This window comes from Marmota monax, unplaced genomic scaffold, assembly GCF_021218885.2.
Source record: "Marmota monax isolate L192 unplaced genomic scaffold, Marmota_monax_Labrador192_F-V1.1 WCK01_AAM20220418_F8-fsc00063, whole genome shotgun sequence".
NCBI classification, from domain to species: domain Eukaryota; kingdom Metazoa; phylum Chordata; class Mammalia; order Rodentia; family Sciuridae; genus Marmota; species Marmota monax.
The window spans coordinates 3,462,885-3,479,786 of record NW_026693726.1 but is presented as its reverse complement, the minus strand read 5'-3'; the positions used below and the strand labels follow the sequence as shown (position 1 = coordinate 3,479,786).

Here is a 16,902-nt window from a genome sequence, read left to right as displayed (position 1 = left end):
ATTTTGATTTTAGAGATGCTCTAAGATGACTCTATAGTAGTTCTATTTCAATGGAATGCAGATGGTGTCCCAACTACTCAAGAAAACCCACCACTGACTTCTTAGTCAACTGAAAAATGTTTTGTAATCTCATCATTATTCCAAATTGTTCTGGTTTATGAATTCTAATATGATCTTGTAGATTTTGTTTGGCATTGCAACTTGCATTTTATTTTACACTATCCAAACAAGACATGCATGTGTTTGAAAAATCAAACAGAAGTGCGTGTAATGAAGAGAGTCTGCTTCTCCAGCTTTCCCATCCACTGGTTTGCTCTTCAGAGGCAACCCTTTAAAAATGACTGCTTCTAATTCCTTCCCAGTACTTTAACAATCTCTTGACTTCTTCATCAATGTTCATTACTTATTGTTGTTTGCTGTTTTACAACATTTTTAGACAGTATTCATAATTGTGAATTGATTTTTAAATTGACAATTTAATGAACAATTCAAAGTGTATAATATTAGAAGTATGTAAATTTTGTTTCCTGCAGATCCGATGTCACTGTTGTGATGCTACTCAAAGGAATTGTCCCTCCAATCAGGAATTGTTCTACCATATGTCTTTACCATATTTTCAGATTTATCAAAATTCTCTGTAATTGTTTGAGTATGAGGTCTCCTCAAGAAAACTCCAGTGTGAATGCAGGAGTGATAGGTGAAATGTTAGAACTGTAATGCAATCAGCCCATCTATGTTTGAATGGACTAACTGGATGGTAACTGATAGTTTAGCCAAGTATAGAATTCTAGATTGAAAGTAGTTTTTACTTAGAAATCTGAAGGTTTTTCTTGAGAAATTTGATGATAGCCTGATTCTCTTTTCATTTCTCTGGAAAGCTCCCAAGAGTTGGACATGTTTCCTTAAAGTAAGGCTGGTAAGGAGGCATTCCTGAAGACCTGAAAAATTAAAGATGGCCTTTTATTTTTTTCAATAAAACATAAAGCTTAAAACTTAACTTACAGATATTTTTGATCTATTAAGAAATCTAAAGATTTGTTCCAGTATTTAAAAATAGTTCATTCCCATAACCTTCAGATCTCTGCAACTAATTGGCCTTGCATATTGCATTAAGCCAGGATCTTCCATACCTATTCCAATAAGGAGTCTAATTCTTCTGCAGGCAGTTCTTTTTATGCCATGTTATAACTTAGAAATAGTAAAGTCCTACCTCCTCATCAAGCACTATAGATCCGAGTATAAAAAATAGCATGGAAAATCATTAAATTAATCATTAACTGTAAAGACAAAAGCACTGTTGGGACCGATTTTATCAGGGGAGACTGCTCAATATCTTTTGATATTAGAATTTTAATTAAAAGTGATATGTGTTTCGATTTTTCATTTCCTTCACTTAAATGAGAAGACTACCAAGCCTGAAGGCTCAAACACAAACCAGAAATAATTAAAATATATAACAAGGGCTAGAAATTTGGACCAAACTTTTTTTGCATGTACATCCTTATGCTAAGTTCATTTTCAGTAACTAGTAATAGTAGAACATTACAACCCAGGTATCCATAGCTTACTTCTGTATACAACACTGCTTCTGTATTATTTCCAGAGAAATATAATCTTCCCTGCCACTAGAAAATCAGTGATGAATACTCCTCAAATGATATCAAGAAATATAAACAATATTAATGATCATTACTTGTTTCTTAATTCAGTTTGCAATTTGTGGGCTGATTTCTGAATTTGTATTGAATTATCTTTGCTCCTTAAAACCAGGCAAGATCTGGGGCCTAATTACCTCCATATCCAACATCACAGCAGCCCAGACAACTCGGGTACTACTCTCATCCGTTCTCATACCTGAACACAGAAACCCAACTTTCCACATGGAGGTTTCGTCATTGCCATTCCCTTGTTGGTCTTTAGGGCTCAGAGCAAAATGTGTGCTTTTGTTTTGCAACATTCTATTGAATTTTCTGCCTACTGGATTTGGTTTAACTTGATGTAATGTTATTACTTTTTTCCAGTATTCGATGTTGTATTATGCATTTAGTAAACAGTTAAATCACATTATTTTTGCTTTATGGAATTTCAGCCTGCTTTTGAAATCTGGCAGCACCGAGACCAGAAAAGGGAGAAAAGGACAAACAGCAGCTAAACAAGCCCATCTTACAGGGACCACTGCCTTTGGTACTGTTATTTTCTTTGTAGCTGCAGCTCTCTGTGAAATGTGATTCAATTCCATTATTATAATTAATTAAACTCCCATTCCACCATAAACAAAGACCTGTAGCTTCCTTTTTTTTTTTGATACTGGGGATTGAACCCAGGGGCACTTAACCACTGAGCCACATATCCATCCCTTTTTTGTTTTTTATTTAGAGACAATGTCTTACTGAGTTGCCATAGGGCCTCACTAAGTTGCTAAGACTGGCTTTGAACTTGCAATCCTTCTGCTTCAGCCTCCTGAGCCACTGGGTCTACAAGCATGCACTACAGCCACTGATGAGAGTTACAAACCATATGGTATATCTCATCAAATCTAACTTTAGTAAACTATAATTTATGAAGAAGACTTGTTATGTTTTACATTGATGTGATACTTCATGTCTCATTAATTATATTTTACATATTTCATCTCACTTAATACTGAAAGAAATTCTATGAGCAGGGAATTATTAGTTCTCTTTTATAGATTTAAAAAAACAACAACAAAAGACAGAATTCAGGAAGGCAAAGGGATTTGCCTGTGATTATATAGCTGTTCACTGTCAAGGCCAGGACATTAGGGCAGACTTCTGAAACCAAGTCAGTTCCTTTGTAAATACCTAGTAACCACTCTGGTTGTTTCCATCATGGTACAATGGGAGCAAATGAAAAACAGAGCAATGGTTCACACAACTCTTTGTTCAAGTGTTTCAGCCTGTCTTATTGCAGACTGAGAAAAACAGTCTATAGCTTGACAATCGAGGTTATACACAGACAGGCACTAATTCACATTGTTAATCCCTTTACTCTCTGTTTCTCCTTTACTGTACTGGAGAGTGAACCCCATGGCCCATTACCACTGAATTGCATTCCTAGTCCTTTGTATTTTCTGAAGACAGAGTTTCAATAAATTGCCAAAGCTGGCCTTGAACTTGTGATCCTCTGGCCTCGGCCTCCTGAGTCCCTAGGATTACAGGCATGCCTCCACACCTAGCTCCTACATGATAACTTATGTGTGTTTTCACTGTGATGAGACTCAGCAACTTCTTTTCTAAGAAGTGTTAAAAGTTTAAATTGTTGGAACAGAGCGTGTTATCATTCTGATTTTCACCAAATTCCCACTGTGAGTGAGCTACTTGGAGGACACAGAGGGAAATAACTCACATTTATTGATTGCCTCTGTGATTGATATCTTTGCATATGCTATTTTAATTAACCTTTAAAATAATCTTTCAAAATGGGTTTATCATCTTCTTTTTACAAAAGAGGAGCCTGTGAAATTGCCCATTCTCACAGCAATGTTTTAATCATATGCTGAGCTCTGAAGATGGTGTGATTGCAAACTGAGTGGTTTTAAATGTTTTCTCTACCAAAGTTCTTTCAGGATGTCAATCACACAGAGGAAACAGAGGACCTTTGAAACTTTCCATGGAAAGTAATTATGAGATAGTATTTAATGTATATGTTATGAATCTAATAGATGTTCAGAGAGACTGTCTATTCCAAATGTTGCCGATTTCTAAAATAAATGAGTAGCAGATAATGTGTTATCTCTTAGGAGGCAACAACAGCTCTTCTGCCTATAGTAGTCAAGAAAGGCTTCAGGGAATAGGTGGAATTTAAGTTGGACTTTCTCAAAGTTCTGACTGATGGAGAAGGGAAGAAAGGGTATCTCCAGATAAGCATATTGTGCTATTGAAAGTGAAAAACTGACAAAGCCCAGGTCTCTTTGTGGGATGTGGACTACAGGAATATGTGTGAGGAATGAGGGTGAAAACATAGGTATAGATAAATCATGGAAACATTATAACCTTGGGCTAATAGGTTGGGGATTTATTCAACAGGTAACAGGGAATCATCCTTAAACCCAGCTGTTATGTTTTTTAATCACCCAGGGCTGTTTTGGGAAGGTGATACGGGGAGAGAGTGCCTATTAGAGGGAACTGTGAATAGAAGTTAAAGTATGAAACTGTGTGTGTGTGTGTGTGTGTGTGTACACACACACATAAGTAGAGGTTTGAGACATTATGAAAGAAAAGTGAAGGCTTTTGGAGAAACCTTTGTAGAAGAAGCAAGTGGTAAGTTAAAATGGCTGCCAAAGCTCTGACACTGAGCAGTGAAAAGAAGGTGATTAAGAAGAATGATTCTGGGGCTGGGGTTGTGGCTCAGCAGTAAAGCACTCACCTAGCACGTGCAAGGCATTGGTGTTCGATCCTCAGCATCACATAAAAATAAATAAAATAAAGGTATTGTGTCCAACTACAATTTTAAAAAAAAGAGGAATTCTTTTGGAAGAATTAAGTTGAAGTGATAGTGGAAAGACCCAATATACAGTTGGAAATGCAACAGTAATTGAAATTATGAAGAAAATACAGCTTTGGAAGTCATTTGCATATAGATGAAGGTTCTTAGAGGCTATGGTGGTCACCAAGGGAGAAAAGGGGGGGAGGCATGAGAGCAGAGGGTGTGGACAGCACTGCTCTGCTTTCCTAATTTTATCACTGACATACAACTTTCCAAGGAATAACCCAACTTGAGATAGAAATTGATTACATGTTTTTAGCTACTAAAACTGCAACTTTAGCTGTGACAGATATAAACTTGCTCATAAAATGTGATTGTGTGAAGGAAACAGGGAAGGAATGTCAAATAGGAAAAGTGAAAATGGCTAAGTCTACAAATTTCTTAGATGAAAATGCAGTACTTTATATAGAAATTGTATGCTCTGAAGTAGTCCAATAAATTTTCACTTAGACATAAGAATTATTAGAATTTTGATTCTTTAAATCACAAATAGTTCCAAGATAAAGTACCCTGGTTTTTTAATAATGTTAATGTTTATTACCTGACATAACTGTATATTTTGAACATGAGGCCCCCAAATATATCATGTAATGAACCTTATTATTTAAGGGATCAAAGAAGGTATCATATTTCTTTGCTTCTCCTTACATTGGAAAATATTATCAGGAAAAATATTTAATTTTTTTCTTGAGAGTATGAATAATATAATTCTGTACTATTACTTCTTTAAGTATTTGTTTCATTTTGCTTTATTTTCTTTGCAAAAGGGGCTTACAATATTTGATGACTAGAGAAGAACAATAGTTTATGATAATTTTTTTATTTCATGAAGGTAGATAGTTTAAAATTAGAAGGTTTTGGAGGTTAAGGTGCTGCTCAGTGATTGGACTGTATGCTTAGCATGCACAAGGCCCTAGGTTTAATCTCCAGAATCGCATACTCACCCCTGTTAGTTATCTTTGATCTTTCTGTTTTATCACACTTAATATGCTGAATATAATCTTAATGTTACATCCATACATCCATCATCACTCAATGGACACTGTATTTCTGTATTTTCCTTTTCTTCTTCATTTATTCTAGTAGAACAATTCCCATTCTCCTGTTTAATTGTTTGTGTTACTCTTTTCCAACTCCTTTTCATCTGGCCACATTCTTCTGGTAATGAAGTGCACAGAGTCGACTGTAATTTTCCAGGTCAGATCTTAACAGAGTCATTTAAATGTCAACAGCCACATTTTTCAAATGGGGATGCCAGGAGTACTTTATAGCTCTGCAAGCCAAACAATAATATTATCTATGGGCACTCAAATCTCATGCTTCAGGGAGTAAACTGGAGAGTTTGTAAAGAGATAGAAAAGTGTTTCTTCCTTCCTCAGCATTAGCTATTTAACTAATTCAATTTATCTACTCTGATTTTTTTTTGTTAATTTCTTCTGCATTAGTTTTGATTTTTTTGTTAATTTCTTCTGCATTAGTTTTCCTGTTCTATAGCTATTGATAATTGCCAAAGGCAATATAGCAAAATTACATAAGCCAATAATCTGGCAGTGTATTAAAAGTCTTGTGCCTGGAAACTCTCAAGTTTGTAGTTCTTAATAGGTGAATTTCATTTTGTATATTATATCTAAATATATTCTTCTCCAAACATAATTTCACAATATCCTCTATGGTACTCTTTGAATTTTTAAATAAATTTTGGGCATGGGCAAAATACCAAACTTTAAAGATACATCATAGGAATACAAGTGTTAGAAATATTTCAAATTAATGCAACTTATAATAAAAAAGATTATGGGATTACACTAGACTTATTTTGTGTCAACTGTTATTTATGACTACTGCATTCACTAATTTTAAAATATAAGAGAATGACACTCTGCTCTGTGTGTACCAGAGGTATCACAGGTAGCTGAACCCACCTACACCAATGATGTACATCTCCAGTTACCATGTCAAGGTCTAGCTTTGGAGGTAAAAATGTATAGTGAAAGAGAAAATAGGAGAAATCTTCTGATTCAAGTAAGCTTTCATCCCTCTACTCCAATGAGCATTAACCACAGCAGGGATGTATTTTTTTGATTTTTAACCTGGAGAGTTTAATTTTCCATTGTACTCACACTTTCCCATGTGATGGAAAAGAATATGATAGGATGAGCCTTGGCTGATGAGAGCTCATGAAGATCTGTTTCTTTAGTGAAACAAATGTCTCCATCAACACAGTACTATGGGAAATGATTGATATCTGGGGCAGTTTGGGAACTTCTTGAATTGCAGGAGTGTAAAGTCAAATTAAACTGCCTTCATGCTAATTAGACTTGTTTAACAGGCTAACTTTCCATGTTTGATTCTCCTCTCCCATATCTGATTATAAGCAATATGATTAGCCAAGTTCCTCTATTACTTATCTAAGTTTGGACAAAAATTAAGTACCCAGGAAGTTATGGAACAGCAGAATGTATACATACAAAGTACTGTATGAATTATTGAAGTTGCCAGTTTCACGTTTGAGGCGGGGAGCCAATAGAAATGTTCTTAGCCCCTGTACAAATGGTCATGTAGCCTGTATATGGGATTCTAATTGTCTAGATTTGCATTATCAAATAGTAACCACTAATGACAAACAGTTTCATAATGAAATTTATCAATCACCCAAGCCATATCTTGGGTGTTCTAGAATCACATGTTTTCAGATATTCACATGGGACAGTGCCAGTCTAAATGGAAATATGGACTTGGTAATGTGCTTGCTAATTGGGGGGGAAAAAAAAATCCCAGCATAGAATTGAAAGCATTTTTAGCAAAATTTTTTTGAAACAAAGTTTTGTGAATTGAAGAATAGTTACAAACAACTATTTTCCTGCTTTCTTGTTTTTGGTAACAAAAAGAAAAACTATACACACTTTACATTGTTGAGTCCAAAAATAATAATCGAAGATCATTTTTTCCCCTGTTAATTTACAGTGTTGGTAACTGTGACCAAAGAGACTTGACTTGTTTTTATTGTGGGTGGAAAAGCTATAGGTGTTCTTTCTGTTCAGCTTGAGGCAGATTTCTAAAGGGATGGTCCAAGTTATTAGATAAGGAAATTAGATGTAGTAATACAAAAACAAAAAATATTTAGAACCTTACACTAGAAGAAACCAGGTGTGGTGGCAAATGTCTGTAATTCCAGGTACTTAGGAGGAGGAGACAGTGTAGTGGAGGGCTTAACTACTTAGCACACAGAAGGCACTTGGGTCTATCTGTAGTGTCACAAGGCCAGGTGATAGGAAGGGAGGCACATTAGAAAAGTTGTTAAGCATGTTCTTTGCAGTTCTGGTTCTTAAGTTGGTTACAACATCCATCTTAAAATCTCGGGTTTCTGCAGGCGCATATACTCCACATACCCTATCAAGAAGACCTCCCTCACCTCACTTGCTTTGTTTGCTAACCACATTTCTGCTATTTTTTTGTGCTTTGCTTAGGTAATTTCCATTTTCTTAGTCTGGAACTTGTTTTAAAGAACAATACTTGGGCTGGGGTTGTAGTTGGTGGAGCGCTTGCCTAGCATGCGTGAGCCACTGGGTTCAATCCTCAGCACCACATAAAAATAAAATAAAGGTATTGTGTCCATCTACTATAAAATTATTAAAAATAAACAATACTTGGATCCTAACTTTTCCATTATATTATTGAGATTCCTGAAAGAGTGGTTTTTTTAATGTGCTCTCCAAATGTCTCAAATCTCACTTAACCTTCATTGTACCTCACCATTCCACTGATGGCTGGTGACTAGTGACAGCCTTGTAAGAGGCTATGGACATTTGCTCCATGTCTGGATATCTTCATGGTGTCTATCACTTTTGCCTCATCCAAGTCTGTCTCAGTGTTCTGCTTAGTGTACCCTGGATGTTTGTATTACTATAAAGATGAAGGGATATTGAAAACTGGAAAAAGTTATCTGTTGTTACTCATTCTCTACCTTTTTAATACCTTTTTTGTTTCCGTTTGCAAGAATGTTTTGACGCTGAGTGTAAGTAGTTAATATGTCTTTAATAGAAAAAAATTTTTCGTGCACATCATTTTTAATGACATCAAATGGGTGATTTATTATAGGACATTTCACTTCCAATTTTTGTCAAGTCAATATACCATGAATATCTTTGCACAAAATTTTTGTATCAAGATTGTTTTTAAGAACAGCATTAAAACATTTTTAAACAGCATTTTTAAGAACAACATTCTACTCAGCAGATTGTAATCGAAGAGACTGAAGTAATTCACAAATAAGTTTAGCCATGTTTCACAAATGTATAATAGAAGTCTTCTATATGTGAGGCATTGTTATCAGCACGTGTGATATGCAAGTGAACAAATCCTCGAAAACCCTTACCCTTAGGATATTTAAGGGTGGTAGAAGTCAGCGATTTTACAGATTACCTTTCATTTGTTGTTCCACTCCCCTTTCTCCATTTTTTTCTTTCAACCCTATTAATGGAAAAGATCACTTAAGTATTGGAGCAGTGTTGAGTGTGGGCAAGGGAGGAGCGAGGGATTGGGGGTTGATGTTCTGGAATGTGAAGGTGTATTTTGAGAAATTTGAAATAAATGTGAAAAATATAAAAAAAAATTAAAAATAAATAAATAAATAATAAAATGAAATTTGACAAATGCTAAAATCTGGCTAGTCTTATTTAGTTATGCATAGAGTAGATGTGGCAAGGCAGGTAAGAAATAGTCATTTACAGGTCTTATTAAAATTTTTTTAAAAATTTCTGTATTTTAAATTGTAATCAAAATCACTGGTTCTTGTATTCTAAAATACATACCAGTATTTGTTGAAATAAGTCTTCATTTTTTATTGAAAAGAACTAGATTATTAAACAGAACCAAATACAAAAAAAATGTACATTGACAATATTTTACTTCAAGTACTATATAAAATGTGACAATAATATATATTATATGAAATATATATTGAATGAGTGCCATAATGATCATAGATATTAAATTCCATAACCCAACAATGTTAGTCGTAACTAAGCAACCTAAAGAGTGGCACTATTCAAATGTTTTCTCTGAGATGCGGATGTTAATTCACAATAAGGGGGTGGGCTAGGGAAGAAGAGAGGTACTTTGGGCTAGACAGAGGGCAGTGAAGGGAGGGGATAGGATAAATAGAATGAATCGGGCATCATGATCCCACTTGCATATATGATTACATGACTGGTTTAACTCTACATCATGTACAATCAGAAGAATGAGAACTTATAGTCCATTCATGTATAATGTGTCAAAATGCCTTCTACTGTCATGTATAACTATCTAGAACAAAAATTTTAAAAAATTATTGAAAAAAATCATTCTTTCATCTCAATAGTACATTTTAGGTAATATGTGCTTATATTTGAGTTTGTAAGCTTTATATACATGATTATCAATCTTTACTTGTTATTCAGATCTATTCATTGTTAATGTTAAATGCTTTCCCAAAACTACTCTATTAAGTTATTGATATAATTTTAGTGAGTATACCATGCTAGAAAAACTATTTTTTATTTATCACAATAATGTGTTTTATTTAGATAAAACATTAAACCTATGTTAAGTGGTGGGAAATGGTAGTTTTCAGACTAGAGATCCTGGAAATTATCAATATTTCTACTTGATACTGCAGAGTAGATTCTGAAAGTCTGAGTGCTGACTACAAGGAGGACAGAGAAATATGGCAGAATTACTTTTTCATCACTTAGAATTAATATCCCATTTGGAAGTAGGTTTCTGTTGAACATACTGTCAGCTCAGGCTTCATCATCAGAAAGGAACAAAGGCACTGTTAAGAGTATCTGACACAATTTAAACCCAATTGCTTTGTTGAGTCCTATGTCCACATGGAAATTTCCCAGAAAAGACTGGGCAACTAATTTAATCTTGCTTGTCATGGCTTTAATCTTGGCTTTTCACAGACATGGTCCTTGCATGGCCAGAGACATATTATATTATTAAATCCACTTTTTGTTGATAATGATGTGAAATCTGGGGCTGAGAAAAATGCCCTTGGATTTGCTATGCAGCTCCTTCATTTGTGACCAGTTGCACAACATCTACTGTGGGGGATTATTCCAGTCCCTTTTTTTCTTTTAAGCACAGACAGTGCTTTAAATGAACTCTGTTCCTAAGAGCACCTGAGCTATTGTGCTGATGGTATGTTTGTGATCTGGAGCTGTTTAGAACTTCTGGGTAGCCCATGGTCCACACAGGTACCTTCCCTTTGTAAGCCTGAAAGACTTCATTTTAGTCCCTGACAATGTGTCTCATCCCCAAGGTGCTCAGCTGGCAGGATCAAATTTGCAGAGGACAGACATGCAGATGACTGGTGAGCCATCAGATCACTATCAACCTATCTATTAGAATACAAAAGGCACATTTCCTATCTCTATCTCCTTTAGTACCATTTTAGGATTACCTATTTTCCTGAGGTAGGCTGTATTTGGCAACTACCACATTATCATTACTGTATTTCATTTTTAAAAATGAAAAATAATATTTTATACAAAATTTTCACATGAACTTGAGACAATCTGGTGAAACAGACAGAAAGATTTTACCAGTGTGGGGTGAAGTAGGCAGAAGATAGTTTAAAAGTTTAGGGACACACTGCTTTAGGTGAAATTCTAATTCTTTCATTTAACATATGATCTGGGACTAGTAATTTAAATTCTCTTGAGTTTGGTTACCTCCATTTTTAACTAAATAATAATAATAATAGTGTTTAACTTAAAGCGCTATCATTAGGATTAAATTATGATATTGGTAGCCAATACTTATAACAAATTTACTCTAATGTCCGACATGTCTTAAGGATTTGGTAAAACTTACTTGATACTACACAGCACAAATGCAAAAGAGAGATAAAACTCAGTTTTGATCAGGAATCCAATCCTTGCTCCACCATGCCCTAGAATAGCATATTAAAAATTTCAGAATCTAAGGAGTATATTTTTAAAATTACTGCTTCCCTAGCCCCAGAAACTCCTCACCCTAAACTTCCCAATTTCTAAGACCAAGTCAGCCTGCTTAGACAATAATGACATCTGGAAGTATGTCTAGGGGTAAATTCAAACACAGTACTTATATTCACACTATTACATGGCAGAAAAAAAATGCTTTGTTCAAGCATCTGGCATTTTTCAAAAAGTTCATACTCAGAACAAGAACTGTTTTAAAAAATACAAATACAGTCAGTCTGGAGCTTATCTCTAGCTTTAAATCTTCAAAGGACAGCCAAATCTGTCTCAACTAAATCCAAAAGAATCAATGAGATAGTACTTATCTCTTCAATGAAGAACACACAGACGGTTCATTTATTTTTCAAGCCTTCTCTGCAATGTGTGAGTGTAGGATTTCAGTGGCTGCTAAGATTCTGTGAATTGCTGAGAATGCCCAGGCTTTCCTACATTTTTATTTAGAAGAGAAAAAAGAGGGCATATTAAGTATAAGAATATGGTAAATTCTAGTTATCCTTCAATGGTTGCTTTCTTACATCACAATAAAAAAAACAGAGTGGTATCTGCCCTTATTTGGGGTTGGGGGAAGACAGTCACAATCTATTTACAAATTGGTTTATAATTAGGAATGCAAAGTGTATCCTCTTGTGCTGATATTTGAGAATGGTTAATATTCACCCATCTTTTGATATAAACAGGTTATACCAAATAAAACAAAAGCTACTTCCCAACTCAGAGTTAACTCTAGCTAGTTAATACAGATCCTTTCATAATGTACACGTACACACCCTCACACATATTTACATATATGTTTGTATATTTTCCCTTTAATGGGGTTCACATCATTTTTAACTACTCTTCCTTTTGAATTCACTTTTGTTTTTGTTTGATTTTCCTCAATATAAGCTTCCTTCCATTTGACTTTTAAAAAAATCACATCAAATTCTCTTTTGCAAAACTTGCAAATCATTATCTTTATGCTTTTAACATTTTAAAAACGTTTGTCCTCTGCCTTTACCATTTTTTTCCAATCTATACTGACTTTCTCTGTAAATCAACTTGCTCATGCAAACTCAAACTTGATAAAGTGCAGCCAGTATAACTAGATTATACTTAATGTTTTTTCAAATATTACATTTAACAACAAAAAACCCCAAGAACCTATTATTTATACTTTATATTTTGTGTGTATCTATGTGTGTGTGTGTGTATATATATTTGTATATACCCCTATATTGACATACGAGAGAAAACATTTTGCTTAAATTTATCTACTTAAATGCCTAAGGGTATTTCAGGTTAAACTTGTATTGCAGTTATTTATCTTACGAAGTTTTATAAGGGAAACATTTTGACATACTAAACAGACATTTCTCCCCTTTGATATGATTTCATCATATCGTAAAATAAATCTGGGAAATTGAAATACAAGCACAAGGAACATTTCTATAAATCTCAATAAAGGTTAAAAAAGATGAGTTAAGAAGCAATGTGAAAACATATCACACTTTCAGCTACATCATTTAAATTTTCCTTTGGAGAATAAATGAAGAAAATCCAAATTATATATACTAAGGCTATGGATGGAGCTGCATGATGATAATGAACACAAGTCTCTACTACCACGTGGAATTCAAGCTGTGCAGATGGAGAACCCTGCTATTTCAAACAATCTGTGTACAATGGGTTGTTCTCTAGAACTCATTTGGGCCATGAGTAACTTAGTAAGCAAAATTAAACTTTTCCCCCAGAGATTTTTTTCTTATCATTGCATGCTCACAGACATGACTCAGGATTGATGGATGACTTACTCCTAGCTCCTTGCCTTCCAGAAATGGAGACAGCAGCATTTTATTTTACCTGACAGATAATTTACTCTTTTAACTAATGACCACTCATATAGTAGGCACAGATTCAGTTTTCTCAAATCTAATGGAAATTTAAGGTAGAAAATTTTAGACAATACTTGTCAAATATTTCAATTACTACCAAGGTGATCAGTACTATTGATGCAGGGCTAATAAAGTAAGGGGATTTTCACCATGCCTAAACTTAGGAAAGGTATCATGCCATTTATATTTAGGCATAGTCAAAATAAGTCCTAAGAGATCTTTCTAGTCTTAAACTATTTTATAAATTCTGTTCATTAACAAATATTGAGTGCTTGACAAAAACTGCAAAATAAATGTTTAGTGGATGAATAGGTTATCTCTGAATCCACATGTGTGGCCTTGGGTAAGATGTAAGGAAAGCAAACAACAAAAGGTGTTGAGTTGGCCCTGAAGGAATTTACATTTTAAAATGGTAAGATATATACATGGGAAGTACATGTATGCTATAAGAAGCAGAAGGTGACCCATACCTTTTAAGAGAGCTGAGACAATGTGCTGGAGATATCAAAGGGGAATGGTCACAAAATAGGCAAAATGTGAAGTGGGCCTTGGAAGGGCTGCAATGATTTGGACCTGGGACCTGGAAAGAAACATTCCAGAAAGAGAAAAATACTTGCATGCAATGGCATAGAAGTAGGCCAGTAGGGAATGGAAAAGCTGGGAACATTGGTGAATAGGGAAATGATTATCTTCAGGGTTGTATTTGGGGCAGTCATCTGCAGGAAAGGATGGAAACTGTATGGGAGGATGGAAAGACTGGAGGTGAAGGAATGGGCTTTCTGCAGTTCCCTGGAATTGCAGAGCTGAAGCTTGGAAACTGGCTAGGACTGTATTAAGGTGTGGAAATCTGGGTGATCTCATCCCAGTGTTCCTTCTCCACACGCCCAGAGAAGTGCAGAGGGCAAGGCAGGTTCTTGTTGAAGGGTGACAGTATCAGAAAGGTCAATTTCCATACTACAACCCAACATCTGACACTTCAAAAAGATCACTGAACACAAGGTAGGTTCATGGGGAGGCAGGAAGTCCACTTTTTGTAGGAAATCCAAGAGGACAGTACATCCCAGTACAGATGACAACTAAAGCAAAAGCAAAGATTAAATGGGATATATTTAAAACTAAATGTGTTTGAAACTTCTTCAACTGCCATCTTTCTTGATTTACAGAAATTCTTAAGTATCAGATTGAAATATATTATCATGGCCAGCATTCTTTTTGAAAGGGTGTTTTAAGCTACTTTGTTTTCCTGAAAGCCCTGCAACTATGCAGGCTGTCTTTATTTCCACCTGTCAGGAACCTTGGTTAGGAACCTGTTTGGCCCCGTCATTATTGTTCAGGTTCATTGTCTTTCCTGCGTCCTGAAGGTAGGGAAGGGTCTGTGTGTTCACCATGCAGCTTCACTAGGAGGAACTTGGCATAGTTTTCCAGCTGGTAAGTAGATGGCTAAAGAAAGCAAGCAAGGTATGAATAGCGCCCCCGTGGGAAGCAAGAGTTAAGGCTGCCACCGACCCGGCTTTACCCTCAAACCCAGAAAAGCGGGGTTACCCGGGGCTAGTGATGGCCCCCAAGTGGAGCTGGATGTGCCCGGAGGAAAGTCAGATCTTATCTGCACTCCTCATTATTCCCGCAGCTCCTTTTCCGGGAAAATACTCCTGGTCCCATCATTCAGGAGTCATGTGTCCTGGCCCCAGTTCCCCGGGATCGGGCTCAAGCAGTATGCCCAGGGTCATGGCCGTTTAGGGGTCGGGCGGCGGGAGAGCTCCGTAGTTGGAAGCAGAAGGGCCGAGGGAATCCCGCGAAGCTGCCGGAGCGCGTCTCGGAGGGGCATCCCAGGGCTTTCCCGGCCGCCGAGCTTTCGGGCGGCCTCGGGGCTGCGGACCTTCTCTCCAGGAGCGGCCGGTTGAAAGCCGCAGAGCGAAGCAGGTGGGCGTAAAGACTGGCCCCGGGTCGGAGAGCGCGGAGGGCGAGCGGGAGCAAAGGGAGTTGCCCGCCGAGGTGTGGGCGGCGCCCACTCTCCCGCGCCCCGGCCGCGCCCTGGGCATGGGGGCGCTGTCCCTGGCTGAGCGCACAGCTCCAATGCCGCGAGGCCGAGCGAACCCGGCGTCTCCAAAGGTGCCCAGCGGACAGCACAGCCTAGCCACCCTGCCCCGCTGCCCACCTTGAGAGCCGCGAACGCCGAGGAGGAGGAGGAGGGGGTGGCAGAGAAAGCGGAGGTGGAAGCGACGGCCGCTCCAGCCCGCGGGTGCGCGGAGCGCGGGAGGCGGAGCGGGAGGCTGAGCGGGAGGCTGGGGCGGCCGCGGGCGAGTGTGCGCGCCGGGCTGGCGAGCTGCGGGGCGGGGGACCGGCGCCCCCGAGCGCCCCGCCTCGCCTCCCGCGCGCAGCCTCTCGCTGCTCCTGCACAGACACACACCCACCAAGCACCCACCACCCGCCGCCCCCGCCGGCCGCCGCCGCCGTGCCTCGGGCAGCCGGAGCGAGCGGCAACTCCCGGGCTGGCGCGACTCGCCTTTCCGGCTCCTTCCGCGCGGCGAGCTCAGCCCCGCTCGATTTTTCCTTCTCTTTTCCAGCCCTCTCTTGTCTGGGCGGCGGCAGGGGGATGGGGACCCCACGCGGGGAAGGGGGTGAAGATCGATGAAGATTATTGTTCTTTTTAAGGATGCCTTAGCTTCCTCCCGCCGCCTCTCCTTTGAGCCTTGCTACTAGAGACTGTGAGCCAGAGTCAGGGATGTAAAGAGAGGGGGAAAACCGCCAGGAGCTCCAGCCAGCCGGGGAGACCCTCCTCTCTGTGGAGGGGAGGGGGATTTCCAGCGACAGATCATTGGCGAAGGGGACCGTCGCAGGGAGAGGAGCCCCGGAGGGAGCGGGGAATCCCACAGCCCTTTGTGGCGCCCGAGCCCGTGCCGCCTGCTGAGAGGGGTCTGTGGGAGCTAGGTAAGTGGCGGGGGCATTGCTGCTTCCCGAAGGGGTCTTCCTTTAAAAATGAATCATTGCTGCAACCTAGCCAGACTTGAGTTGCTAAAGGAATTGGAAACTGCCATATGGCGCCGAGTGGACTTACACACAAAGCTGACTTAGCCCTGACAGGGTTATTAATGTAAGGCTCCTTCCCGGTGGGGAAGGCACGCAAGTGTTAGCCCCTGGAAAGCTTCCTAGCAGCCTGACTGGGAAGGGATGAGAAATGTTATTTCTAGGAGATGAGCTCTTGTTGCCTTCTGTTCATTTGTTGGTAAATGCCATACTCACATGCACACACTTGTGGGACCGGATTTAGGGAGTGTGATGTCTCTGGTGTATGAACAGTTCTCAGAACCGAGATATGCATGCATTTTATTTCTCAAGCGGTCGCGGTCTCTGTTCTGTAGCACGAATCCTGAGAGGGAGGACAGGTCTCTAAGGAGAAAGCTTCATGGCTGTTTCCAACACACTCTGCTAGGGGACTTGAGAATACAGTTGCCCTGAATGGCACCAAAAGACACCCTCCATTTGCCTCATCATTTGCTGCCAATATTTAATGACTT

General features: G+C 38.4%; 1 protein-coding gene across 2 annotated transcripts in view; it reads left to right on the top strand.

Moving 5' to 3' along the window:
- Positions 1-14,986: 14,986 nt before the first annotated feature.
- Positions 14,987-16,902, top strand: part of Kcnb2 (potassium voltage-gated channel subfamily B member 2) — a 408,319-nt gene continuing 406,403 nt past the window's right edge. Inside the window, exon 1 of one of the 2 annotated variants that reach the window (XM_058584406.1) lies at positions 14,987-15,307. The gene's annotated coding sequence lies outside the window, so the exon portion shown is untranslated. Of the gene's footprint in view, positions 15,308-15,864; positions 16,316-16,902 lie in introns of those variants that run through there. The other variant, XM_046460526.2, reaches the window with a different exon arrangement.